Here is a 26,550-nt window from a genome sequence, read left to right on the forward strand (position 1 = left end):
AGGGAGGGAGGCCGCCTGCCCGCCGGGAAGAGCGAGTGTTGTGTGAGTGCGCGTGTGTGCGCGCGCGCGTGCGGTGGTGGGGGGATCAGTGGGAGTCAGGAAGTGCGCGGGGGAGGCGACGGGGGAGCTGTGGGGGCGCCGGATCAGACATTCCAGCGGGGGCAGGGGGTCCCCTCCGCCCCTCCCCACTTGGCTTCCTCGGACAAAGAGGGAATTCAGAGCCAGTTGTTTGCCTCCTGCGGCTAATCTCCAGGGGCCTCCCAAATGAGTCTGGGGTCTCCAAACAGATGGTCAAAGAGAAGGAAGTGGCACAGGTATCCCCGGGAGGGCTCTAATGGCCCTCCTTCCCACCAAGGGAGCTGCAGCCTGCCCTGCCTGGAGTGGGGAAAATTGGCTCCCTGGTTTTTGAATGATGTCTGCTCCGAGCTCAGAGCTCCTTCCTCCCCAGCCGGAATTCCGCTCCTTAGAGAAACGTGAGACCTGTCCTCCGGTCTGCAGGAGACTGCAGCTGGTGGCCAGAAAAGGGCTCCCGGCAAATGCTCATTTGGAGAAAGGTCCCCAGAAGTAGCTTCACCATCCAAACCTGTAATTTCAATAAGGCTCCCATCCAAAAGTCAGATGTAGGAGAGACACAGGATCCTCGGAGTCCACTGAGATCGACTGCTTTACACAGGGAAGAAACTGAGGCCCAGGGAAGGAGTGACCTGCCCCAGCTCACACACCTGGCAGGAGCAGCTCTGCAGTTGGAGCCTCCAGCTTTCAAGATTCTTTCAAATGAACAGGTGACCACCCCCATCCCCCATCCAGGGGGCCTGCTGGGCTGATAGTAGCCCCCTCCCCTTCTGATCTGAGTCCTAATCTATGAAATTGAGATGGTTCTCCTGCCTCCTGGGGCATGTGAGGCCACCATGATGCTATCTGAGTGCAGAAGTGGGGACAGGAATGTCAGGGGCTTTTGTGGTGATGGCAAGTTTCATTTTATGGCTCTGTCTGGAGGCTAGACAAGGGTTCCTTGGCTTCAGGCAGGGGATCTCTGGGCCCAGGTCTCTATCTAATCCCAAATTTGGGCTGCAGCCTGATTCGCTGTTTCTGCCCCCACCCTAGGGCTGCCGCTGGCCAGCCTGGCCCTACATGTGCTGTGCCCCAGCCAGCCAAGTCGGGTGGGCTGTTCTGGTCTCTTCTGGTGAGACACATGCCCCGCCCCCCCAGAGCCAAGTGATCAGGCCCTAAGTGGGGAGGGACCCAGATGCAGTGGGGGCCAAGAGAAGACAATGCACTGCTTCCTCACCTTCCAGGGCCACCGCCATGGGACACCCTGGCTCTGTGAACCCACCGCTGTCAGCCCATGTGCAAATGAGTGTGGGATTATCTGCTGCTGTGTTACATGGGTTTGCCATATGATATGTGGATATGCGTGGCTATGTTTTATCTTTATAAAAAATGCTTAGGCCTGGGGTTGATCAAGAGATCAAGAGTCCCATGTCATCTTGGCACCTTGCCTGGCCAAAAAAAACCCAAAACATTTCTCATGCCTAAAATGGTGGTAGTGGCACCCACCACCCAGGTGGGCAGTGACATTCAAGTGAAAATGTTGGGTCAGTGGCGCCCTTTCTGCTTTACAGAAAGTACCCTCCCAAGCCCTACCTGTAGGAGGTTGAATAATGGCCCCCAAAGATAAGAGGACCCGATCGCAGGCACCTGTACATGCTGCTTTATATGTTAGACTGCAAATATGTTAAGAATCCCAAGATTATCTGTGTAGTCCTAAATACAGAGACAGAGTGATGTGGCCGTAAGCCACAGAGTGCCTGCAGCCACCCGAATTCAGAGGAGATAAGGCGTCCCACCTGGGGCCTCTGGAGAGAATGTGGCATCTGCTGCATTGAATGCAGCCCAGTGACACTGGTTTGGGGCTTCTGGCCTCCAGAACTGATAGAAAATAATTCTCTTGTCTTAGCAGCTGGGTTTGCAGGCAAGTTTGTTTTAGCAGCCTCAGGAGATGGATTCGCTGCTCAAAGGTCAATGAATGCTCCAGACAGATGCCCACCTGGGAGATGCCCTCTAAGCTGCCCATGTGACACAGAAGGGCAGGCCAGCATGCTCCCTTGCTCCATGCAGAGGGAGTCCTGCCAGCAGCCCCTGGTGAGTGAGCACAGAGCGCACGGGTGCTCCCGGCGAACATGCAAGATCACTGAGGCTTGAGCCGCCCTGCCCCAGGGCCTCTTTCGAATAAATTGAACAGGCAGAAAGAGGAGACAGCAGGTCCAGAACCCAGAGTCCTGCCAGCTGCTGCCATGCCACTGCAGGACATCTCCTGCGAGGTCCAGCCCCATAGGCCCACACAGACTCAAGTCCATGGATAAATTTCTCTTCCTCCTATGTTTTCTGTGTCAACTAACATTTCTACCTTCATTTAGCTTCTCAAGCTAGAAACTTCTAAGTCAGCCCTAATTTCCCCACTGACATCCCCCTGCTAACTGGTTTACTTGCAAATAGCTTCCAAAGTATGTCTGCTCCCAGAGTGGACGCTCCTGCCCTGGCTAAGACTCAGTGACAGCCTCCGGGCCTCCCTGCCTCTAGTCTCTTCCTGTCTAATTCATTCTCCACATTTCAATGCAATTGCTCACTAGCCTAATCCCTTTTGTGGTTTATTTGGCCCTCAACACTATGGCCTCCTCTGCCTCCACTCCCCACTACCTTCTCCTGTCCTCTCACCCTTCCCACTCCATAAAACCTGTACAGGATGGTCCTGGAAGCCATTCTCAGGTCCTCATCTTGGTAGATTCTTTCTCATCCTTCAGGACCCATCTCAGATCCTGACACAGCCAAGTACCAGGGAGTCCCTTCCCACCAGGGACCACCCCTGGGCACAGCCTGCATCTCCCTGTGACGGGACGGTCTGAGGCCTGGGCTCCCTGCTCACCTCTGAGCAAACTCAGGCTTGGCCTTTGCATGCCGTGCACTCGGCCCAGCTCCAGGGCTCCCTCCAGCCATGTCCACGTCACCCATCCTCAGTTTACATCAGCTAGAAAGTACAGAAAAGACCCAAGAGGCTCCCAGTTCCTTGACATCCAGAAGATGAGTGGCCGTGCCCTGGTGGAGGCTGACACCTACTGGTGACCAGGATTCTGTTGCCTGGCCCTACAAATACCACACGATGACCCTGGATGACCACTTGAGCAGGGCCGTATTACAAAGTACTGTACTTCAAAGGAGTTAAGTTTCAGTAATTACCAGTAACAAGGTTTAAATGAGACAATACTCTCTACAAAAGGGCTGTAATTATGTAAGTTACTCTGCTGCTACTAAAAATAACCTGGTGCAGGACAGTCATGTTTACAAAGTGACTTTTTATTCATTATCTCATTAGACCCTTAAAAAAAAAAAAAAAAAAAAACAGGCCAGGCAGAAGCAGGGCTATTATTCCAAGGCACATAAGGACTGTAAAAAATTCAACAACAAATGTATACTAAAGCCTGGGCGTAGGGAAGGCGGCCGGAGGGTCTCTCACTTTGCCTACAATGTTTTAATTTTTATAAGGAACTATGATAAAATGTCACTTGCATAATAACAGTCGTTATTAAAAGAAAATAGGAGCCCGGGGTCAGATCTCAAGTTGAATTCTGGCTCCATTACTTTGTAGATATGATTAAGTTCCTCAACCTCTGAATTTCAGTTTTCTTGCCTGAAAAACAGGCTAATAAATGTTAGACCTCCCAGGTGGACGTGAGAATTCCCTGTGCATCAGGAAGCCCAGCTGCACATACAGGTCCCTTGATCTACTAAGTGCTAGTTATCAAAAAGTTCTAGGTAATGTTTTTAAAAATCTGAAATCATAAGAAAAAAAGGACAAAAAATGGAGGTAACTAGTCATTTTGATTTAAAGACAGTAAATGAGCAGGTTTTATCTGGGGGAAAGAGGACCCAGAGCCACTGACCATGCCGAGCAGAGCTGCAAAGGACACTGGCAGATGGTCACTTGGCTGGGTGGTTCCAAATCCTCTCCCTGTGGGGACTCCTACCAGCAGGGCCTTGGCAGGGTGAGGGAGGTCCCAACGTGGCCTGTGCATTGGCTCAGATACGGTTTGTCCCCTGAGGGTTGGTGCGCTGGGGCCTTGGTTGTTGATATGGTGGTGCTGACCTCATGAGAGGTCAAGAGGACACTGTCTTGGAAATTCTCCTGGGGCCCCCTGGTTAGCTTGCGGGAGAGGATTGTTATAAAAGCAGGGAGTCTGCCCCTTGTGCTGGCTCCCTGTCTTGTATCATTTCTCTCCTCTTCCGGCCATGCTGCCATCCGTCATTAACTCTGTACCAGAGGATGAACCACTGGGGCCACCCAGTCTGGACTTTCAGCCTCCAAAACTATGAGCTACTGTATGTATATATGTATACATGTGACTGCATGACCAATATGATTCTGCAACATGTACACTCAGAAAAATGAGAAATTATGTCCCATCTATCTATGATATATCAAAGTGCATACATGCATTCTACTGTCATGTGTAACTAATTAAAACAAATTAAAAAAAAAAAACTATAAGCTGGACAACCTTTTTACTTTACAAAGTTACTCAGCTTCAGGTAGTCTGTTACAGTAACAAAATCAGATGACTGAGTGGTGATCCTGGTGGAGCTATCCAGTGGAGTATCCGGCCTGGCCTTGCCTTGGGTGGCTTTTTCAATGTCAAAGGACCTTCCCTGTGACTCCTCTCTTTCTGGGAGCATAGTTACACTTTAAAGTTAAAAAAGGAAAAGAGAAAAAGAAACCCTTCAGGAAATGCAGGAGCTCCCAGTCTTAGGGGATACATCTGAACACTGGATGCAGTGCCCCCTAGCAAGGGGAAGGTGGATTCAGGGGAGAGGGCACTGGGTGACTGTGACTAGAACAGCAACTGATAACACTGACGGAGCTCGTACCAGCATATCAGGTGGCGAGCCCTATGACGAGCTCCACCAGAACTGTCTCAGTCCCCACAACACCCTATGGAGCAAGAGTTGCTATTGTCGCCTCTCCTTCACAGATTAGGAAACGGGGGCCCAGAGGGGTTCAGTGACTTGTGCAGGGGTCCCATAGCTAATAAGCAGTGAGCCAGGGTGAAATACAGGCAGCTTATTCCGGAGCCCAGCTCTGGCCCCACTCTGGGTTCACATGCCCTCCTGAGGGGCAGCGGGCATGAGACTGTGGCATTGTGTGGACTGTTATTTACGGGTTGACCTTCTTCACTCTAAACACTTGTGAGATCCCGTGAGCCCCTGCAGGTTGGCGCCTCCCCTCCTTTCCCTACCTGATTTGCATGAATTCCCTCAGCTGGGTACAGGGAACCCCTGATTCGAATGTAGGGCCAGCTAGCTGGCCTCTTGGCCCCCTTGGTGACCCCTTAGTGACCAGCAGGACCTCTCCTCCTGGCTGGGCCAGCCACATGGGTGCTCACACACACACTAAGACCAAAAGGAGCAGCACAGGATGAGACCCTGAGTTCTTGGACGCCAGGTCCCACAGCAAGGCGAAGCAGCCCTGGGAGAAGGTAAACTGAGGCAGGTGGAAAGGCCAGGGAGGGGCACAGGCGAGGCCCATCCTGACCTTCTGCTCCTGGTACCACAGGCTCCACCTCATGGCCCGTGGTCGACTTCCCTTCAGTGGTTTGAACACAGATTTCATTAAATACCAGACACACCCACACTTGGCATTGCCACAGGTATCCCAAATCCCTACCCCTGGGAGCCCCAGGAGCCCCAGGAGCCAGCACAGTGGCCCACACCTGCAGCCGCAGCTACTCATGAAGCGGAGGCTGGAGGATGGCTTGAGCCCAGGAGTCTGAGACCATCCTGGGCAACACTGTGAGACTCCATCTGAAGGACAAATTGAAAAGACTAAAAACAGCCAGTCGCTGTGACTGAGGCAGGAGGATCGCGAGTTCAAGGCCAGCCTCAGCAACAGTGAGGCCCTAAGCAACTCAGGGAGACCCCTGGCTCTAAATAAATACAAAATAGGGCTGGGGACGGGGCTCAGTGGTCAAGTGCCCCTGAGTTCAACCCATGGTACCCAAAACAACAGAAAAGACTAAAAACCAACTAGGTAGAAAGAAAATGGTGCAGCTTCAGCAGGAAGCAATGAGCAAGATGCTGGGGAGGACAGAGAAGACCCCACGACCAAAGGGGACCAGGGTGAAGCAAAGGCAGGGAGAGAAGGTGATGGGAGAACCCAGGGTTAAGAAAGTGCTAGAAGGAAGAGTGAACCGGAGGGGGTACCAAGCGCCCCCTCCCACAGTCCTGCTAGAGGTGAAGGAGCTCAGCAGAAGGCCTTCCCTTACTCCTGATTTACATGGAATCCTAGTAATTTTCTTTCCAGATGCAAAACTCCTTGTATAGGAAAACTGCTGACCCCGCAGGAAGGTGCTGGGCCTGCAGGAACCCTCAGGCCCCTGCTGACCAGACCAGCCTCCTCTCCTGGCTAGGCCAGTCCCACCTGTGTTGATGTGTACACAGGGGACCCAACAGGAACCTGGGCGGTCATCTGCATAACCCTCCGTGGACAGCACTGAGCACAGCACTTCCAAGTCCTGGCCAGGCGCTCAGTAAAGACCTAGTGTCAGCCAGGTGCAGCGGCGCACACCTGTAATCACAGCGCTGTGGGAGGCTGAGGCAGGAGGATCGCAGGTTTGATGCCAGCCTCAGCAATTTAGCGAGACTGGAAGTAACCTAGTGACCCCGGCTCAAAAAAAAAAAAAAAGGAGGGGCCAGAGCTGGGGATGTGGCTTGGCAGTCAAGGGCCCAGGTTCAATTCCTGTGCAAAAGACGCAGTTGCAGGAGCACAGTGACTACCTTGAGCCTTCGTCACACCCAGTAAACACCTGTGCCCTGCTCTGCCCTGCACCATAGGCGGTGCCACCTGCCAGGGAGCAGTCTCTGCCTGTGCCGTCCTCAGTCTCCCAGCAACACTCGCGGCTGTGCACAAGGAGCCTGAGAAGGGAGGGCCTTGCCGCAACTCCCAGAGGCTCCCAGAGGCAGGGCTATTCCTGGGCACCTTCCTCGCCTCCACGTCCACCGCCGCCTTCCTCGTGCGGATTCAGCCCAGCAAGGGCTCTTTGCTCTGCCTTTCGCGAGCAAAGCCATCAGCTGGGACATGTCTGCCGGGGCACTTTCTGGGCACCAGCTGGGGAAATCAGAGCTGTCCCTGGGGAACCCCAAGAGCTGCGGCATAAATGAGAAATGAGAAGGGGCCTGATGTGCTGTTTAGAGCCAGGAAAGATCAAGCGCTGTGTCACAGCGGGGACCCAGGGCACTCTGGGAGACCCACACGGCAGCCCGGGAGTCTACAGGAGGTGCCTCCAGGTAAATCCTCCTGGTCCTGGACAGGGTTGAGTCTCCCAGGAGGAAGAGCAGAGGCCCCAAGTGTCCCCATCACCTACAAAAGTGTGCACAAACCAGGGAACGTGGCCTTGGTTTTAGCATCTGCTAGCCTCCAAGTCCAGGAATCTGTCCCTAGTCCTGAGTCCCAGGGGCTGCCTTGGGACTGAAGCTATGGGAGCTGCTGGGCCATCATGAAACTGTGCTTTCCTTCAGAGGAGGGACACACTTTGGGCCAGCTGAGTGGGCAGATGGCAGTTTCAAGTCCAGAGAGTATCAGAAGTACTCCAGTTCTGGGGTGCACGGGTCCAGGGTGTGTGGGCTGCTCCAGGCCTGTGTGGTCCTAGCAGGCAGCTGGCCAGGCACCCATTCAGGGAGGCACCATGGGCACCACCTTAATCCCGCAGGGTCCCACGGGAAAGCAGGTGGATAGCACTATGAAGGGGAGGCCAGTGGCTAGGGACAGTCAGGGGAAGCGTGCCTGGGATGATCGGGCCAGAGAGTGGCATAAGCCAAGAGCATTTCACGGAGCGAATACATGGGGAGGACCCAGGAGCTCTGGCCTCCCGGGCTTTCCAGCCCAGGCCACCTGTGGGTGCACCACAAGCCAGCCAAGAATAGGCTTGGGGCAAGCGGCACTGGGTGCCTCTGCTTTGGGGGTTTGGGCAGAGGCTGATAGGGGCAGCTGGAGAGGTCCTCACTGGGAGTTGAGGAGCACAGGGGGCTGGGGACAACCCCTGCAGGCCCCCCAGCCTGTAGATCCACAGGCCAGTAGCATTTGGGGCCAGCTGTGGGCAACGGGGCCTGCGAGGCTCTGGAGGGGCCGGGCTAGGAACTTCGGGCACTCAGGCTGCGGTGCAGACCATGGCTTCCTGGGGAGGGACAAGAGGGGACCCACTGCAGGGATGAAGGAGGGACAGAGCCAGGCGGGCTTGCAGAACTGACCCCACTGGGAGGCAGTGGGAACATTAAGAGGAATCCTGGGTAATCAGACAGGGGCCCTGTCAGAGAGAGATGTGATCTTATCACCTAAGTGGGCCTGGCCTGTTCACATGCTCCAGGTGAAAGAAGCCACCCTGCAGCTTGGACAGGATGCGAACCACTCAGGCAGGCCCAGGAGGGGTTGTTCAGCCCTGGGGGGCTCTGTCACCCCCAGGACCGCAAGTACAACCTCCAAACAGATCCCTTCCCTTTAGGGCTTTTAAGGAACATTTTAAATGAAATCCTGCAAAAGCACTTTGCCGTGGCCTTGAGCCCTTGGCGTGTGGCCCAAGGGAGCATCAGCACAGTGGGGCAGAGACACCCCACTTCCCTGCCCAAGCACCTACTGTGCGCAGCCAAGCCACTGTCTGGATTTGAGAATCAGAAGTGAAGGAGCAAGACGAGGGTGGAGGAGCGGGGCTGTCTTTCCAGCAGAGTTCTCCAGCTGGCTCCGCCCAGGTCACTTGGGACTCTATTGTCACCAGCCTGGGGGCAGCCTGGGTATCAGGACTTAAAAGCTCCCCCTAGGGTACCATGATAAGCAGCCAGGACTGGGAACAAGTGAACAACCACAGCTGGGCTCCACCCCCCACAGCCAAGGGGTGGGGGCGGGGAAGGAAGCTGGCCCCGCCCTGGCCGCCTCTCCTGCTCGGGAATTTCCAGGCTTCCACCTGGAATTTTCCATCCCATGGCCCAATGACACTTTTGCAGATGAGTTCTGGGCAGCAATGCTCTGCTGGATCCCCAACACCTTCCCAGGCAGGCTGCAGGTGGCTGGCAGGGACCAGGGGGCCTGTTAGAGGTGCAGAGACCAATGGGAACCTCTTGGCCAAACTCTTGAGTCAGCAGAGGCCTGGAAATCTCGCCTCAGGGCCCAGACTGCGGGAGCCCCTGCCCTGCCCTGCCCAGCCGGCTCCTCCCTGAGAGCAGCAGCTGTGGGCACCCTCGATGGGCCAGCGTGGGCGCTGCCAGCCACTGCTTCTGCCCAAGAGGACAAATCCACAGGCTGATGCTGCCCTGTTATCTCTGAAGCAAAGAAGCGTCCCAGAAGTGTGAGCCCAGAAAAGGTTGGAAGGAGAGGCTCAGAGAGCAAGAGCCAGCACACAGTGACCAAGAGCCAGCATCCCCGTCCTGGGGTGGGCAGCAGCCAGCCTAATTCTATGTTATTCTGGCCTTACAGGAAGCCCGCCTGGCCAACTGTCAACCAGCAGCAATTTCCAGGCCCTGGGAGAGGAGGGAGGGAGTGGAAGGAGGAGAAAGGAAAACATGGCCTCCTCCCCCTCAAAATTGATCCTGGGTTATTTTTAGGTGCTTATTCATTCATCCCACTTATTTCTTTTTAAGAGTCACAATGTGGGCTCTATACAAATCCCTTTAGCAGGAGGCAGCTATTCGTGCAGGTGAATGGCACAAGGGCACCTGTGAGCCCCTGGTCTGCATGAACAGGAAGGGTGATGGGGTCTTCAAGGACCCTCCATGCAAGATACACCTCCCAGGATTCTAAGGGCAGAGTCAGGAGCTGGAGAGAGAGCGGCTTGTAAGCTGGAATCCCCAAGTCCAGCTCTTGCTCTCTGGACTCTCAGAAGAGATCCTGGGCTTTAATGCTTACTCCCTGTGTGGCCTTGGACAATTCACTCCACCTCTCTGTGCCTGTGTCCCCATCTACAAAACAGGGCTGGTAGTAGTAGCTACCTCTAAGGGCTGCTCTGAGACTGAAGGGATTAGCATATGTCAAGTACTGAGACTGGGCGCAGGGGTGCACATCTGCAATCCCAGCAGCTCAGGAGGCTGAGGCAGGAGGATGGCAAGATCAAGGCTGGCCTCAGCAACTTAGTGAGATCCTGTCTCAAAATAAAATTTAAAAAAAGGACTGGGATGTGGTAAAGTGCCCCAGGTTCAATCCCTGGTACCAAAAATAAAGAAATAGAATACTTAAAACACTGCTTAGTATACTTAGTGTTACAGAAGGATTAGCTACGTTTTTCTTAAAGCACATAAAGTTGTTCCTGTGAACCAGCACCACCAAGGACGGGTGGACGGGATGGTAGCAGAGATGCCATCTCTCCCCCACAAACAGGTAATCCCCATTTCTCAGGGGGGGGGGTAAAATGGAAGTGCAAATGGACATCCCCAGCATGGCTCAGAGGAGGTACCTGGTGACACCAGGGGACTCTGAAATCACCTATACGGGTGCGACTGTTAATTCCATCAACGTGACTGGGCCATGGGGTACCCAGATATTTGGTGAACCATTATTTCTGGGTCTGTGGGGTCCTGCTGGAGGGATCAGATTTGAATGAGTGGGCTTCACAAAGCAGACTGCTCTCCAGTGTGGGTGGACATCGTCCAATGGCTGAGGGCCAGAAGGGGACAAAAGATGGGGAGTAGAGGAACAGGGCCCTCCAGTTTCTGCCTGACTGCCAAGCAGGGACACCTCATCTCCTGCCCCTGAACTGGGACTTACAACCTGGGCTCCCCTGGATCTCAGGCCTCAGACTGAGTTTAAAACCTGCTCCTCCCGGTCTCCAGCCGGCCAGTGGCAGATGGTAGGACCTCAGCCTCCACAGTGACAGAGCCAATTCCTGTACTCTAATCTGTCTTTGTCCCTCACTCCCTCCTTCTGTCTCCCGTCCTCCCTCCCTCTCCCTGTCTCTCTGTCCCTCCCTCTGTCTATCTGTCTGTGCATTCTCTGGGGAACCCTAACACACCTGGTGATCACATCCCTCTAGAATCTGACCTTCCTCCCCAACACCTGCCTGCCTCCCCGACTGCTCCTGTGCCCTTCAAGCCCCGCCATATACAAGCACTTATTGACCTCTCCCTTCTAGTTCCATCAGTAAACCTTTATTAAGTGTCTACTGTATGCACGGCACTGGGTCATCCTGTGACTCCCGAGACAGACAACCAGGTTAGCCTCAGATTGTGAAGACAGCATTCTTGGCCTGCACCAGGGAGCACGGAGAGGGGGCTGGGGTGGGTGGGGCAGGGGCAGGGGCCAGGGGCAGCTCCCTGGGGAAGTGACAGATGAAGATGTTCCACGAGGAGCAAAGGCAGCTCAGTGGGCACGGGAGGCACCAGGAGAGGTTCAGATTCCCACGGCTGGCCACCTGCCTTGAGCCCACTCTTCCCACTCATTCACCTGCCTTGGGGCCTAAGAAAGGGGACTCGTGTCTCTTGCCTGACTCACTCATCAAATGTGAGAGCTGCAGGGCCTTTCGATGGCTCTACATTGCTTCTTGCTGTCCTACCCAGGGTCCGTGGTCCGGAGCTTTTTTGTCCATCTGCCCACCTGACTTCCACTCTGCACCACCAAGGGCCGAGCCTGTGCTTGACTCCAGGGAAGGACCATTTGGGGCAGTGAATGCAACCAGGTGAGAGCAGGTCTCAGGGACTGCTTCCTCTAAAAAGGGGACCAAACATTTCCTCTGTGGCTGTGTGAAACAGCCTGGTGGCTCCTCAAAGTCAGATGGGATCACCAGAGGACCGGCAAAGCTGCTCCTGGGTGTCCAGGTAAAAGCACTGACAGCAGGGACTCGAATGGACACGTGGGCACCCACGTTCATGCAGCAGCATCCACCACAGCCACAAAGATGGGAACCGACCAAGTGTCCTTGGATAGGCGAATGGATAAACAGAATGTGCTCCAGGGTCACGCGGCACAAGACTCAGCCGTGGAAAGGAATGGAGTTCCCATACACGGCTGTGTGCCCAGGAGAGACCGAGTGTCCATCCTCCCTCTGCTCTTCAGCCTCCACCATCAACTCGACCTCAGAGGGTGTGCGGATTTCTCCCCACCAGTGAGCGACGGCGCAGCAGTGGACATCAGCAAGGTGTCCCCTAAGCCAGTTTGGCCCTGATGCCACCCCTTGGAGACACTACCAGATCCCACAGCCTTGGTCCCCAAGGCTGAACCACACCCCAACTTCAGATGCCACACGCAGGCCTGTGCTTCTGGTCTGGGGCGAGACCCATCTCAGGTCCTGTTAATAAGCTGGACTGACTCACCCAGCTCTGGACCCTGTTTCCTGGCTGATTATAAAACCTATTACAAAGGACGAGGAAGAGGCGCCCAGGGGGAAGAGCGCCCTGTGCCCTCTCCTGGTGGACTGACTTCCAAGAACCTCTGCGAGTCACTAACCAGAAGCTCTCCAAACCCAATCCTGTTGGGTTTCGAGAAACTCCATTGCCTGGACGACCTTAGAGGACGGTGGCTGGACACGAAGGTCCACACTAATACTAATGGACAGGGCTGGGGAGCCCAGCAGGGCCTGTCTATTCTGGTTCTTTCTGGCGTCTCCAGACAGCATCCTTCCCTCCAGGGGGGAGGGCAGGACCTCTGGAACAAGGAGGGTCTTACAACCTGCTATCAACCAGGGGAGATCACAGGAATTCCTTACGGACAGGTTCAGGGCAGAAAGGCAGGGAAGATCAGAGTTCCTGAGACCTGCCTCGGAGAGGGAGTCACAGACCAGGAACCAAGGACAAAATGTGTGTGTGTGTGGGGGGGGGGGTCACATCACAATGACACAATGTAATGAGAACCTTAGGCAATGAAACAAGTCAGACAGGGGACAGATGCTGGGGGCCCACTTAGCTGTATGTGGGTGTAGCTCAGTGGTAGGGCTCTTGCCTTGTGTGCACAAGACCCTGGATTCAATCCCCAGTGCCAAAACAAGGGACAGGCTGGGTGCAGTGGTGCAGCCTATAATCCCAGAGGCTTGGGAGGCTGAGATAGGAGATCACACGTTCGAAGCCAACCTCAGCAAAAGCGAAGCACTAAGCAGCTCAGTGAGACCCTGTCTCTAAATAAAATCCAAAATGAGGCGGGGGTGTGGCTCAGTGGCCAGTGCCCCTGAGTTCAATTCCTGCCCCCCCCCAAAAAAAAAAAACAAGAGACAGAGGAAAAGGGAAGCACAGGACAGTGGTGGCGTAGACGCAGGCGCGTGGGTCAGTGAGACAGAACAGCAAACCTGAAAACAAACCAGGGTATTGAAGGGACTCCTCCTGGTGATAAAGGTGGCATTTCTCACCAGCAGGGGAAAGATAGACCGATCAGGTGCCTCCAGTCCAATGGGGAGAAGTTCTCACCCTGGGGGAGAAGTATCCCAGCTAGTTTAGGAACCAAACACAGAAACATAGAGGAAAAATCTGTTTACAACTTCAGCAGACCTAAGGTTTAAAGATCTTCTTAGAGCTGGCCGCAGTGGCGCACCTGTAATCCTAGCTACTCGGGAAACTGAGGCAGGAGGATTTCCAAGCTCAAGTCCAGCTGGGCAACTTAGCAGGACCCTGTCTTAAAATTCTAAAAAAAGACCCTCTTAGTTAAGATATAAAATGATGAAGCCATAAAGAAAAACATTTTTCCTACGGGGGAACAGTCTAAGAACAGGACATCCTGACCCCTGGGCATCAAAGCTAAGGAAAGGCTCCCATAGGGGCATCACGAGCCAAGGTTAAGGACATTGTCTGAAGCACTGTTTCCAAGGGAAAAGAGAAGATCACTTAGATACCCTAGCAATGGCAGACCGCTGAAACTAACTAACCAGAACACTTGGGGAGTACTATGCAGTAGGTAAAAAAAGGTGGGAGACCAAAAACTGCAGGCAGAGGGCTGGGGTGCAGCTGAGCAGGGAGCACTTGCCTAGCAGGCATGAGGACCTGAGTTCCATCCCAGAACTACAAAAATAAATAAATACACAATAAAAACACAGAAAGAAAAAAATTCCCCCAAAGGAAGAAAACTCTACACCCTTGTCACTCCCAAAGGTCTTGGGAGCTGGCTGGCCTGCCTCTTCCTCGTTTTTGAAAGAACTCTGGAAGGTGGGAGGCACATCTGCCCAGCTGTGGGACCACTTGAGAAGCTGCCAGAACTGAGGTCAGGGCTGGAGCACCCTTGGATAACCTGCCGGCAGCTACATTCTGAGGGGGGAGGCGCAGGAGGGAGCTGGGTCCGGGGACTGGCATGTGTGCACGTGATGAGGTCCCGGGGGAAGGGGGCTGGGAACACGGCACGACAACCTAAGTCAGCCAGAAAGCAGGCTAGGGCAGGACCATGTGAAGGTCAAAGGGGCCACACAAGCCACACAAGCAGAGAGAGTCCAGAGTCAGGCCAGTTTCCTGGGTGTGACAGCAGCAGTCCCTGACAGTTCTATCAATCCGCCTCCTGCTCCTGGCTGGCCCCAGGGCTGGAATTATAGATTGCTCAAAAAGAACCCTGTGTCTGCCACAAGGGCAATCTTGTTAATGGCTCACCCCCAAATCCTGGATGTCCTAGAGTCCCCTGGGGGGTGCTTACCGCTCACCTTCCTCTAGCTCCTTCCGGCTCAGGAAGGGAGGGAACCCCCACCTGTGAGGTCTATTGTGGTCTTTAATCCTTACCACACTGTGTGGCAATTACTATAATGAGGTAAGTAATGATGTGCCCAAGGTCACACAATGAACTAGGACCGTGGCCAGGAACAGGATGAGATCTGACTGTCAGAGCGGCGTCACCAGAATGCTGCAGAGGCTCAGAGCAGGGACAGGTGACAAGTGTACCATCAGCACCAGACCACAAAAAGGAGGTCTGCGGGGGCTCACAGAGGAGTAAAGCCATGTGGCTCGTCCTTCCTGCCCTTTCCAGGAGCCCTAAGGGACCCTCCCTCCTGCCATTGCCAAACAAAGCAAATCAAACGAAACAGCAAGGACAAGGGACTCAACGATGCCACCAAAAAACCACAAAGCACCCACCCCCTGGTCCTCAGCCTTCCCACACCCAGCTCTGCTCACTGTGGTGGTGGGAAAGGGCCAAGGAGAGAGCCCACACCTCCAATGGGAACCACAGCTACTCAAGGTCAAGTTCTTCCCCAAGGGCGAGAGCTGGGGAGAAAGGGAGAAAAATAACTCAATAACAGTGCTGCAAGGTCCCCCAGGTCTCCCAGGCGGCGCTGAGCGACCAGGGGAGCAGAGAGGTGGCCTTCTCTCTGGAAATGACTCCTCTGTCCCTTGGGAGGGATGGAGGAGGTTCCTCCGGAGGCAGCAAGATGCGGAAGGCAGAGCTCTGGGAAATGGGCAAGGTCGGAAGGTGGGACTGGACAGGAGGGCTGGGAGGAGCAGGAGCCGCAACTCCTGAAAAAGGTCAGAGCCTCGGGAAGAGGAAGGCAGCCAGCGATGTCACGGTGGACAGTCCCAGAGGTAGACAGGTGCCCAAAAGAAAGGGAGGAAGGAGGACCCAAAAGAAAGCGGTGCCCAGGAGCGAAGGTGGGGAAAAGCGTTTCCGATGATAAGGGCGGGCGCTGGGCGGTGAGCAGCGAGTCCTGTCCCCAGATGGCACAGAGGGAGGGGTCCCAGGAAGAGCAGGGCAGGAAAGAGGCTCTCAGGGGTTGAGGGCACATGGGCAAAGGGTCAAAGGGTCAAAGGTTAGAGGGCACGAGGGCATGCTACAGGCTGAGCAGACAGAGAATGGGCACCATGCCAGGGCGAGGTCTCAGCCCAGCAGGCTGCAGCCTCAGTGCACCCCACCTGCCACCCCACTCGCCAGGCCACCAGGCTTCCTCTGGGAAAATCTCCACCTTCTCAGGGAGGAGCTGCTGCGCCACAAGCCCGGTACAATCGGAGGCCACTGTGGAAATCCGCAGGCATCAGTGTCCCACGGCCTGGAGGGTCGTCTGCCTCGGCACAGTGACCAAGAGGGCTTCAGCGCAGCCAGCAGAAGCCAAGTCCTCCTGGTCAGCTGCTCGGAGGGCAGGACCAGGTGTAGGGAAGGCACTGGAGACCCAAGGGAGCCAGGTGGAGCCTTGTTCTCCAGACGCCAGTGGTGTAGACAAAGGCCAACGCGAGTCATTCCAATATCGTCTCAGCATGGCAGCAAGCGCCAGGAAGGCCGCTGCCCCAAGGAAGGGGCCGCAGGTGTGTTCTCAGAGTGGGGTGTGTGCGGGAGGAGCTGGCATCGCCAGGATCGGGCCCAAGCAGGGAGTGACCAGGGCCAGACAAGGCAGAGTCGCGGAGGACAGGGCCCCGGGTGGGGAGACCAGGCTGAGAGTCCCTGCCTCGAGGGGAAAGCTTTCCCAGACCCTGGGTGCCCCTCCCCAGCAGGCAGCTTCCAGGCACACTGGCTGCTCCTGGTGACTGATGCAGGGGGCCGAGGGCAGCTCAGGGTGTCTGGCGGGGACGTGGCTGGGCCTGGGCTTCAGGTGTCTCTCTGACAACGTGCAGAGGAGAGCCCCGGGTGGTGAGGCTGCAGGTGGGCTGCGGGGAGGCTGCTGCTGGAGCCCAGTGTGGAGAGAGGCCCTCCCTGAGCAGGGGAAGGGAAGGCCAAGGCCAGGAGCTGGTCAGCAGGAACGGGCGGTGGGAGTCAGGGTTGCTGGCACATGATGACGCCCAGCTTTCTGACTCGGGCAAGCGGGACAGCCGTGGTCCCACTGGGGCCAGACAGTGGGTCAGAACACCAGGAGGCGGCAGGTGCACACGGGAGAGACACCCTCTGAGTTAACAGGCGGGCGGGAAGGGACAGCTTCCACTCAAGTGCTCTCAAAGTCTGTGGTGGAAGCAGGGGAGGCCGGGTCCTTCAGATGACATGGGTTTTCTCTGTGACGCAGAAGACGAGGAGCCACGAGTTGGAGCAGGAAGGGCTGAAACACAGAAGCCCCCTCTCATCCACTACCTGTGTTAATGGTGGTCGGAAAATAGTACATGGAAAGTTCCAGAAATACACAATTTACCCATTTTTGAATGAGCTTTACTCTAGCATATTGTTCCAATGTTATCAGCGATGGCTACTCTGCGGCATTGCCTGACTCACACCTTAAACTGCACCTGAGGTTCCACACAGGGAAGGAACAGCGCGTGCAGGGCCCAGCCACCTTTAGGATGTCCTGGAACACAGAACAGCCAGTGAGACTACCACAGTCACCAGAGAGGGGACAGGCACAAACAGGGACCACCCAGCAATGCAGGTAACCCGTGGGACTGGAGGCCATTCGCCTTCTGACTCTGCTTATATGATCGATTCTGCTGCGAAGCCTTTAGTTTCTACGAAGTCAAACTTACATCTTTTCCTTTCCCATGGCACGCCATCAAAGCCGTCCCCTAAATGGCAGTTTGGATCAAACAAACAAAACACCCAGGCAGGCCACAGCCACTGATCTGAACGCATCCCGGCCACGTACTGCTGAGTGCCTCGGAGCCCAAGGCTCACCCCGGGTGACGTGCAGACGGTGTCAGGAGGGGCCAGAGACCGAAGGGGACTGCCCCAGGAAGGGGGCTCGAGGCTGGGACGCGGGATAGAGGACGGCTTAGTCTTCCCCGAGTACCCTCCCACGTGGTAGATTTTTTTTTAAACACATGCATTACATATTTTAAAAATAAGTCCAATCCAACAAAGGAAAATTACAAAGGAAGAAAAAGGACAAGAAGCCCGCGGTCAACAGACACGCCCACACGTGCCGCTGGGTGGTTTTCTCCAGCAGATGCACCTAGGTGGACCCGTGTTAGGGCAGATGTCACCTAAGTCACAGGACCAGGGACTGGAGGATGTAAACAAGATGCTTACAAGGCAAGGGCCCCGCTGGGCAGTGGGGAGAAAGCAGATACACTTCAGGCACAGACAGCCACTGACCCCGGGGACAAGATCCCCTGGGATCAGTGTGGGACACTGAGGCACAGAAAGGTCAAGTGACCCACAAGGGCACACAGCTAACTGGCTGCATTCTGGCTCTGGGGCTAAGTAACCGCCACCTTGACGCCACTTCTCACAGCATCACACCAGCGAGAACCAGCTACGGAGTAGGAGCACAGTTCCGTGACAACATTATAAATATGTGTGTGTGTATCTGTGTGCACACTTACAGGCGGGGTGTTTACAGGCCAACACCAGAAATAAATGAAATAAAACGTTAACAGTGGTTATGAATGGTGATTTTTTAAAAAATGATTTGTGTAGTTTTTCTAAAATTAACATTAATATGATTAACAGGAAAAAATGCTATTTAAAACAGTCACTGGAATGGGCAAGTGAGAGGCATTCGATAAAAATAGACTTTCTGGAAAAGGGTGTCTTGGCAACATACCCCGAGAATGTGAATGAACACCCAGTCCTCTGCTGAATTCAGGAGCAGTTGTGGGAAGAGGGGAGACTTACAGACCTGGGTTCAGGCCACGTAGAAAGTGTCAACTCCTGAGCCTCCCGTTCCTACACAAACACAAGCTTCAGAGCAAAAAAACTCACTTCAAAAAGTCGTTGTAGAGACCAAGGAAGCCACCACAAACCAAAAAGTCCTAAGAAGCCATTAAACCATGTGAGTTCAACAGTACTAAGTTTGCCTTTTGCTCCTTCAATAACAATGGGCAAAGACCCAGCTCAAAATTAAACAGTGCTTTTAAAATACAGTGCCAGTTCCTGACTGATTGGTCACTTTGATTCAAGAGAGCAGACACTCCAAATCCAGAATGAGGCATTTCCACATCCAAAATCGGCTTCAGACTGCTTATTGAGCCTGGATAAGGATACGGGTGTCTCCACTCCTCCCACGTTTCAACTCAAAAACAGCTGTCACTGCTGGGCTTTGAGGATATGGCTGCTTCCTTCATACGGGGCCAGGCTCCCGGTCTTCCCAGGAGCCAAGGTCATGGTCTTGGCTTGCCAGCTGGCCCACAACCATCCGAAGCTCTCTGGCCTCTGCCCATGAAAGCTCATGAACTTTCTGGTACCAGACCGAGAGTCGGGGTGATTTTCTAAAATGCTGACCCTGCTCCCACATCCCCTTGGCCCTCCCTGCCTCGAGGATGGGAGGTGTCTCCCTTCTGTGAGCCTGGGCTGCCCACGCAATTCCTGATGGAGCCTGCCCACCTTACTGGCCACCATCCGCTCAGGCCAGCCTCCAACCCAACCACTGCCACCAGCTCCCAGCTCCGCTCTTGGCCACCTATAGCCTACCACTATAGCAGCCAGAATAATGTATTCTTAAAAAAAAAAAAATTAAGATAGAACAGACACCATTCCAGTAGGTATACTTCAGTTGTTTTTAGTATACTCACAGGCTGTATGGAGATCATCATTGCTTCCCAGCAGCTTGGGAGGCTGAGGCAGGAGATTGTGAGTTCAAAGCCAGCCTCAGCAATTAAGTGAGGCCCTAAGGAACTTAGTGAGACCCTGTGTCTAAATAAAATATAAAAAAGAGCTGGGGATGGGGCTCAGTGGTTGAGCACCCTGGGTTTAATCTCTGGTACCAAAAACAAAACAAAATTCACCACGACTATCTAATTTCAGGATATTCTCATCATCCTAAAAAGAACCCCTGTAGATGTTCACTCCCTATCCACCCTCACACGCCCTGGCAACTGCTGATGTACCTTCTGCCTCCATGGATTCGCCTATTCTGAGTGTTACATATAAACGGGAAGCAAGCACATGTGGCCATTTGTGACGGGCTTCTTTCACAAGTTTTGATGTTCAGTCACTTGTAGTATTAGCATTCATTTTTTTAAATAATTTTTTCTTTTTTTTCTCTTCGGTACTGGGGATTGAACCCAGGGGCACTTACCCACTGAGCCACATCCACAGCCCTTTGTATGTTTTATTTGGAGACAGGGTCTCACTAAGTTGCTTAGTGTCTTGCTAAGTTGCTTATGGCCTCAATAAGTTCCTGAGGTTGCCTCGAACTTGCGATCCTCCTGCCTCAGCCTCCCAAGTTGCTGGGATTACAGGTGTGCACCACCACACCTGGCTCTATTACTTCTTATTGTAGTAAAAATATGCCTAACATAAAATTTAGCATCTTGACCCTTTTTTTTAAGGAATTTATTTATGTACCAAGGAGAAGTTTAAAAATAAATTTAAGGGAACATTGACTAGTGTTGACCTCTTAGCCACAGAGTACAGGTGAGAAGCCATAGATGCTAAAATTTCTACGAATACATGGATTTGCTAAAACCAAGACTCTCCATCAATGTTGAAATTTGCTCTTGGGAGGAGATCCCCATTTTATGATGTTTGGACACACTCTTTCTCCTGCTGGATAGTTTCCTTTGAGGGAAGAGTATTTTTTTCTTCAGTATTAGTTTTCTTCAGTTTTGATTTGTCAAACTTCTCCGCTTCAGACAAGTCTGGTTTATCACTCATCTTGACTAAAAGAAAGACTGAAGCCTTGAGACTAGCGTAGAGCCATCGGTTAATTGCTGCCACGTTCACTCTGGAGCAGGTTGGCGTTCCCGCGCAGAACCAGGCACTTAAACGTCGGTAGCAGGCACCGCCCCCATATCCCACCCCAGCCCTCTGCATCTTGACCCTTTTTAAGCGTGTAGTTCAGTGATATTGACACTCACATTGCTGTGCAACCTCACCACCATCCAAACTGTCCTGTTCAAGGATAACCCCCAGTCCATGACAACCCCAGCACTTTCTTCTCTATGGCTGTAATTACTCTAAGCACCTCATCCAAGTGGCACCACTCTCTTTGACTGGCGTATTTTACTTAGCATGACATCCTCCAGTGAGGCTGCGCTTCAGCCTGTCAATGTCTCCCTCTCGAGGCTGGGTGGCGCCCCTGCCATTGTAGCTGTATTCTGCCACACCCGACTCAGCGGCCAGTGCTGCCTAGTCTACTTCCATGTTTCACTACCATGAGCACCACTGCTGTGAAAATTAGAATTCAGAGAGTTCTTTGAAACTTGCTTCCAGTTCTTCTGCATGTATTCCCAGCAATGGGAACTTGAGTGGCTGAGGAACCTTGAGTAGCTGAGGGACCCTGCACCATGTCCCACAGCAGCAGTCCCTTTACATCCCCACCAACAGCGCCAAGAGTTCCGACTTCGCTACACCGGCAACAGTGTTTCGCGTTTTTGTTTGTTTGTTGATTGTAGCCATCCTAGGGGGTGTGATCAGATCTCCCTGGAGTCTTGATTTTCAGTGGCGCATAATCCTGGTGGCTTGGGAGGCTAAGGCAGGAGGATCATGAGTTCAAAGCCAGCCTCAGCAATGGCAAAGTTCTAAGCACGTCAGTGAGACCCCCGTCTCTAAAGAAAATACAAAACAGGGTTGGGGATGTGGCTCAGTGGTGGAATGCCTCAGTGGTTCAATTCCTGGTACAAAAAAAAAAAAAAATCCTTTGCCCATTTTTTAACTTATCTATTGCTCTTTTGTTATTTTTAGGAATCCTCATTAGGTGTGGTGACATTCAGCTATTTGGGAGGCTGAGGCAGGAGGATCATGAGTTTGAGGCCAGCCTTATTTAGCAAGGCCTTAAATCAAAACAAAACCAAAAATAAAACAAAAAGGAGCTCTCTATTTTGGATATCACTCCTTTATCAGGGGACTTGGAAATACTTTGTCACATTCTGATATGTCTTCACACATTTTTTATAGTGTCCTTTGAAGCACACACATTTTAAATTTTGATGAAGCAGTTTATTTTTTTCTCTGGTTGCTGATGCTTTTGACATCGCGTGCAAGTAGCCACCACCTGATCCAAGTTATAAAGACTTACACCTGTTCCCTTTTAGGAGTTCTAAGGTTTGCTCTGCGTGCTGGCCTTTGTTCTGTTTGGAGTTAACTGATGCACACAGCAGCCCAACCTCTTTCTTTTACACAGGGGCGTCCAGTGTAAATGGAAGACCATTCCTTCCCCATTGCATAGTCTTGGCGCACTTGCCGAAAAACCAGTTGACCACAGTCCTGTGGGTTTATTTCTGGAAATTCAGTTCCACCCCACGGATCTGGTCCTACCTGCACGCCAGGGCACCACATCTCGATGACGGCAGCTTTGTAATAAGTTTTAAAATGGGGAGGTATGAAGTCACCAACTTTGTCCTTCTATTTCAACATTATTTTGGTGCTTGGAGTCCTTTGAATTCCCATAAAAAAATGTTAGTATCAGCTTGTCTATTCTGCAAAAAGGCCATTGAAATTACAGTGCCTCTAGATTAACTAGGGAAATAGCTTCATCGCAACCACATTAAGGCTTGTGACCAAAGAACAGGATGGCTTTCTATTTCTGCCTTCAACAGTGTTTTGTAGTTTTCAATACACTGGTCTTACACATCTTTGCTTAAATTTATTCCCAGGTATTTTATCCTTTTTTATTCCTTTTAAAATTTCATTTTGGATTTTTTTTAAAGCTAGTGTATAGAAATGCCAGCATGCCCGGCTCTGTCTTAGGATGTTGTGATGATTATATATCTTAGTGTAGATCTCTAAATTTATCCTTCTTGGGGTTCATGGAGCTTTTTTGATGTGTAGACTAATGTTTTTCACCAAATTAGACATAGTTTCCATCCTTTCTCTCCAAATATTCTTCTGCTCTGTCTCTTCTTCCCCCAAAACTGACAGCTTGCGTATGTTGGGGTGCTGACGGTGTCCCAGGGGTCTCTGACGCTCTCTCCACTTATCCTCCTTCTTTCTGTTTCTGTGCCTCAGCTGGGATGGTCTCAGTGGAATAAGTCACAGATTGCTTCTCCTGCTCAAATCACTGTTCAGCCGCCCCAGGGAATATTTTTTCTGTTTTAGTTATTGTACTTCTCAACTTTACAATTTTCCATTTGCTTCCTTTTTATAACTTCTATCCCATTGTGGATCATCTCTACTTGAGAATCCATTCATTCGTCCAGGAGGGTTTTCTTTAGTTCTTTGAATGTATTTTGAATAGCTGATTTGTCTAGTAATTCCAATCAGGGAGCTTCCTTGGGGATAGTTCCTATTGATCGCCTTTTCCCACTAAGGATTCTTTTTTTGCATGCATATTTTATAAGTTTTGTTAAACTGGACATTTCAGATCATAAAAACTGATGGTTCTGGAAGCCGGCTTCTGCACCTCTCTAGGGTTTGTTGCTGCAGCTACTCGGGCAGTGATTTTCCTGGTTATTATGCAAAGACTGTATTCTATGTCATGTATGGTCACCGAAGTCTTCAATCAGTTAACTTATTAGTCAGCTGGTGATGGACAGAGATCCTTCTGGAACCAATAAACACCCATCCTTTGCTGAGAAGCTCTGCGTAAATCTTGGGCACCTCCACCAGCCAGGCAGAGTTAGAGCTCCGCTCACCGAGTCCCAAGATCCGGCGGAGTAGAGGAGTCACTTCCTTCCCTGGCACATAGCCGACACACAGACGCAGCCTTCTGGATTCCAGGAATATATCTAGAGCTTTCCAAAGTCCCCTTTGGGCAGACACCTCCCTCCCCAACCTTCCCTTTGCAGCCTTGTTAGTCCATTGCTTGTCCCTCTGTCACCCATCACCTGAGGCAGCTGTCTTAGGAAGATGAAAGTCAAACAGTGTCCCTGGAGACAAGCATTCAGCGCTGGAGAAGGCTGAGTGAGGGAAAAAGAAAGACCATTGGGGGACCTTCAAGGGAGTCACTGGGCAGGTCGAGCAGGTCAAGTTAACACAGTTCTGCAAGATCTGGCTGCTGCGAACCCCACTCCACCTGCCCTGTGCCTCTCGTGCTCTGCTCCAGGTTCCTAAACAGGCTAATCCTAGCCTCAGAGCCTTTGCAATAGTCCTTCCTGTGCCTGAGAAGCACTCTCCTCTGACCTCTGCTCAGTTGTTCCTTCGTTTCATGAAGGTCTCCAATTAAACGGTGCTGCTTCCAAGGAACAGGAGCAAACGATTCTGACTAGGTCACAGCCACTGCTCTACCCATGGGTCCCCAGCCTGCTGGCTAATCCACTCTGCTGTCAGCCAAGGGCGTGACATCACAAGGGACTTGGGAGCAAGGCTGTGGGACCTAAACTACCTGCAGGAGGGTGCCAGTCCCTCACTCGCTGGAGCCTGGTGAGGCCTGTCGCATGCTGGCCGGGGCGCTGCAAGGATTAAAGCTGCCTCCCGAGGGTCCTTTTGACCAAATGGGCTGGGACGCCCCTGACCCCAGAACGCTTCCCGCAGGGGTTCTGGGCAGGGACTGTGTAAGCAAGAGTGAGAATTGGTCATTGAGTACATGCAGCAGGAGGTGTGGCCCTTCAGGAAGGAAAGTCCTTCCCCTCCAGTTGGCAGGGGTGTGCGCATGTCCGTGTGTGCTCCCCAAAGAACCTGGGGGCAGGAGGAGATCCAGCTCAAAATGAGACCACCGGGGCCTCTCCTGCTCTGGCCAGGAGGAGACTCTAGGGTCTGGAGGTGCCCCCTGCTGAGGTGGGAGGTCGCAGGCACCTGGGAACCTCAGCCCCTCCCCATCCTCGCCCCCTGGCATTTGGAAAAAAGAACCCATGCTCCCCATTTGTGAGAGGGGCTGCCCTGGTCTCGGACGCAAGAAGCAGAAACAAACAAACCCTGGCACGGCCCTGGACAGTTTGCCCAGCAGGTCACAGCGGATTCCCAAGGGGGAGGCCGAGGAGCTGGGGTCACACCCTCGCTCCACCGCCAGCCAGGGCTGCCAACTGAACGGGCGACTTCATTCTCTGACTCTGAGTCTCTAGGTCAGGGTTAGGGATGCCTCCAACTAGCTCATGTCAATCAAATGCAGAGGTGTCCTGCAGGGTGCGGTGGCAGGAGGCACTCCACCCCCGTGGCCACTCCCCATCTCTGTTCAGCTCGTGATACCCGGGCCAGCATCACTACAGGAAACTGAGGCCCTGGGAGCCTCATGGCTGGGTGCTACAATGTCACTGCCCCTAGAGTACTACAGGGACACTGTTGTCACATGACTCAGGATGGATGGGATGCGATGACCACGGGTGCCCTAGGTCCCCTGAGCAGGCCTGGTCTCTGGGAGCGCTGGGAACAGAGACGCACAGATCGGGGCTCTGGATGGGGCTTGGAGGGCAGAGGCCCGTGCTGGTAGGCTCTGTGCTTTTGGGTCTGCGCTGGGGACTGGCCAGCTCCAGCTTCCCTAGCCCCGCCCTCCCCGGCTGCTGGACTCCTTTCCTGCCTTCAAGAAGTTTCTGGTACCGTCCACTCCTCCCACCCTCTGCCTCTGCTGATCACCCTCTCCCCCTGCCCAAGCTGCCCAGGTTGCCAAAACTCATCGCCAAGTACAAAGATCTCTTCTCAGGCTTAAGAGTCCCCCACCTGAGCTGGCCCTGGGGTCCACCCCAGTACTGCCCCACCCCCCAAAAAAAGATTCCCCCCAAATTTCTCTCCCATCCACACGCTGCCTGTCTCCATTGACCCTCCTCTGCACTCCAACCCCTGCAAGAGCCTCTCTTGGTCCACTGACCTTACTTACCCCTGTGTGTGGTCCCCGGGGACCTGCTCTCAACCCTGCCTGCTGGTTGCTCCCCGGGTCCTGCTCCCCTCCGGCCCTGGCCTTTGCTCCAGCCTCTACATCTTCCTCTTTTCCTTTAATTCCAATCATCCTAAAATGCAAAACTGCAACCTGACACCAGGTCCCCAGCATGTCACTGCCACAACAGCAGAGCTATCTCCCTGAGGATCCTCCCAGCCCCACTCAGATCTTCACTCTCCAAATGTGACAGTGTCCTGCATATGGTGTTTACTGTCCTGAGTGTTTTTACGTTGACTCCAATGTGCCTCCAAACCTCACACCATATAGAAATGGAGAACGACGGAGGCACGGTCTCTGCGCGGGCTCCTCTCGCTCATGTCCCAAGCAGAACCTTATCTCTCAGGGGCTTTTTTTTTGGGGGAGGGGGTTACCGGGGATTGAACCCAGGGGCACTCAGCCACTGAGCCACACCCCCAGCCCTATTTTGTATTTTATTTAGAGACAGTTGCTTAGCACCTCACAGTTGCTGAGGCTGGCTTTGAACTTGGAATCCTCCTGCCTCAGGCTCCTGAGCTGCTGGGATTACCACGGCGCCTGAGCTTCCTGACAGGAGTCACCTTCCCAGAAGCAGGAGCCCATCTTGGCTCTGCCCCTGGCCCACTTCCCCCAGGGCCAACTTCTCTAGATCTTCTACAGTAACAGCATGATCTCCGGGCCTGTCTCTGCCCCCACCTCTTCTTTACCCTGCTAGGAAAACCTGTTGTTTTGAAATCCAAAGCTGACCTTACCAGGCTCTCTGTCCACCTGTAAAATCTCTGGCTGGCCCTGCCTCCCTCCCTGGCCTCTTGTCCCCACGTCTTCCTGTCTTCCCAACCCAGGTCCCAAATCTCTCACTGTGGGCAGAATTCGGCTCTCCCTGATGAACCAGGGCCCTTGCTGGGGACGTCTGCATCCCTGAGTTTCCTTTCTTGTGCCCCTAGGGTGTCCCCTCTGCAGGATTCTTTCCCAACTGGAAAGAGTCCCTGCGTCCCCCCTGAGGCTCCTTAACATTCCCTACTCACCTCCACCAGGTCACTCCCTCTAGTAATTT

General features: G+C 53.2%; 1 protein-coding gene and 1 long non-coding RNA gene across 3 annotated transcripts in view; one reads left to right on the top strand and one right to left on the bottom strand.

Annotated features, from left to right (window-relative positions):
• LOC125612384 lies at nt 1-1,320 on the top strand. Its single transcript, XR_007342751.1, has 3 exons — nt 1-42; nt 674-782; nt 1,105-1,320. It is a non-coding gene; the product is annotated as an uncharacterized LOC125612384 (long non-coding RNA).
• Hip1 (huntingtin interacting protein 1) overlaps nt 1-26,550 on the bottom strand; it is a 105,797-nt gene that overhangs the window by 73,305 nt on the left and 5,942 nt on the right. The window lies entirely within an intron of this gene.

The sequence above is a fragment of the Marmota marmota genome, unplaced genomic scaffold (genome assembly GCF_001458135.2).
Source record: "Marmota marmota marmota unplaced genomic scaffold, marMar, whole genome shotgun sequence".
Classification (NCBI taxonomy): Eukaryota; Metazoa; Chordata; class Mammalia; order Rodentia; family Sciuridae; genus Marmota; species Marmota marmota.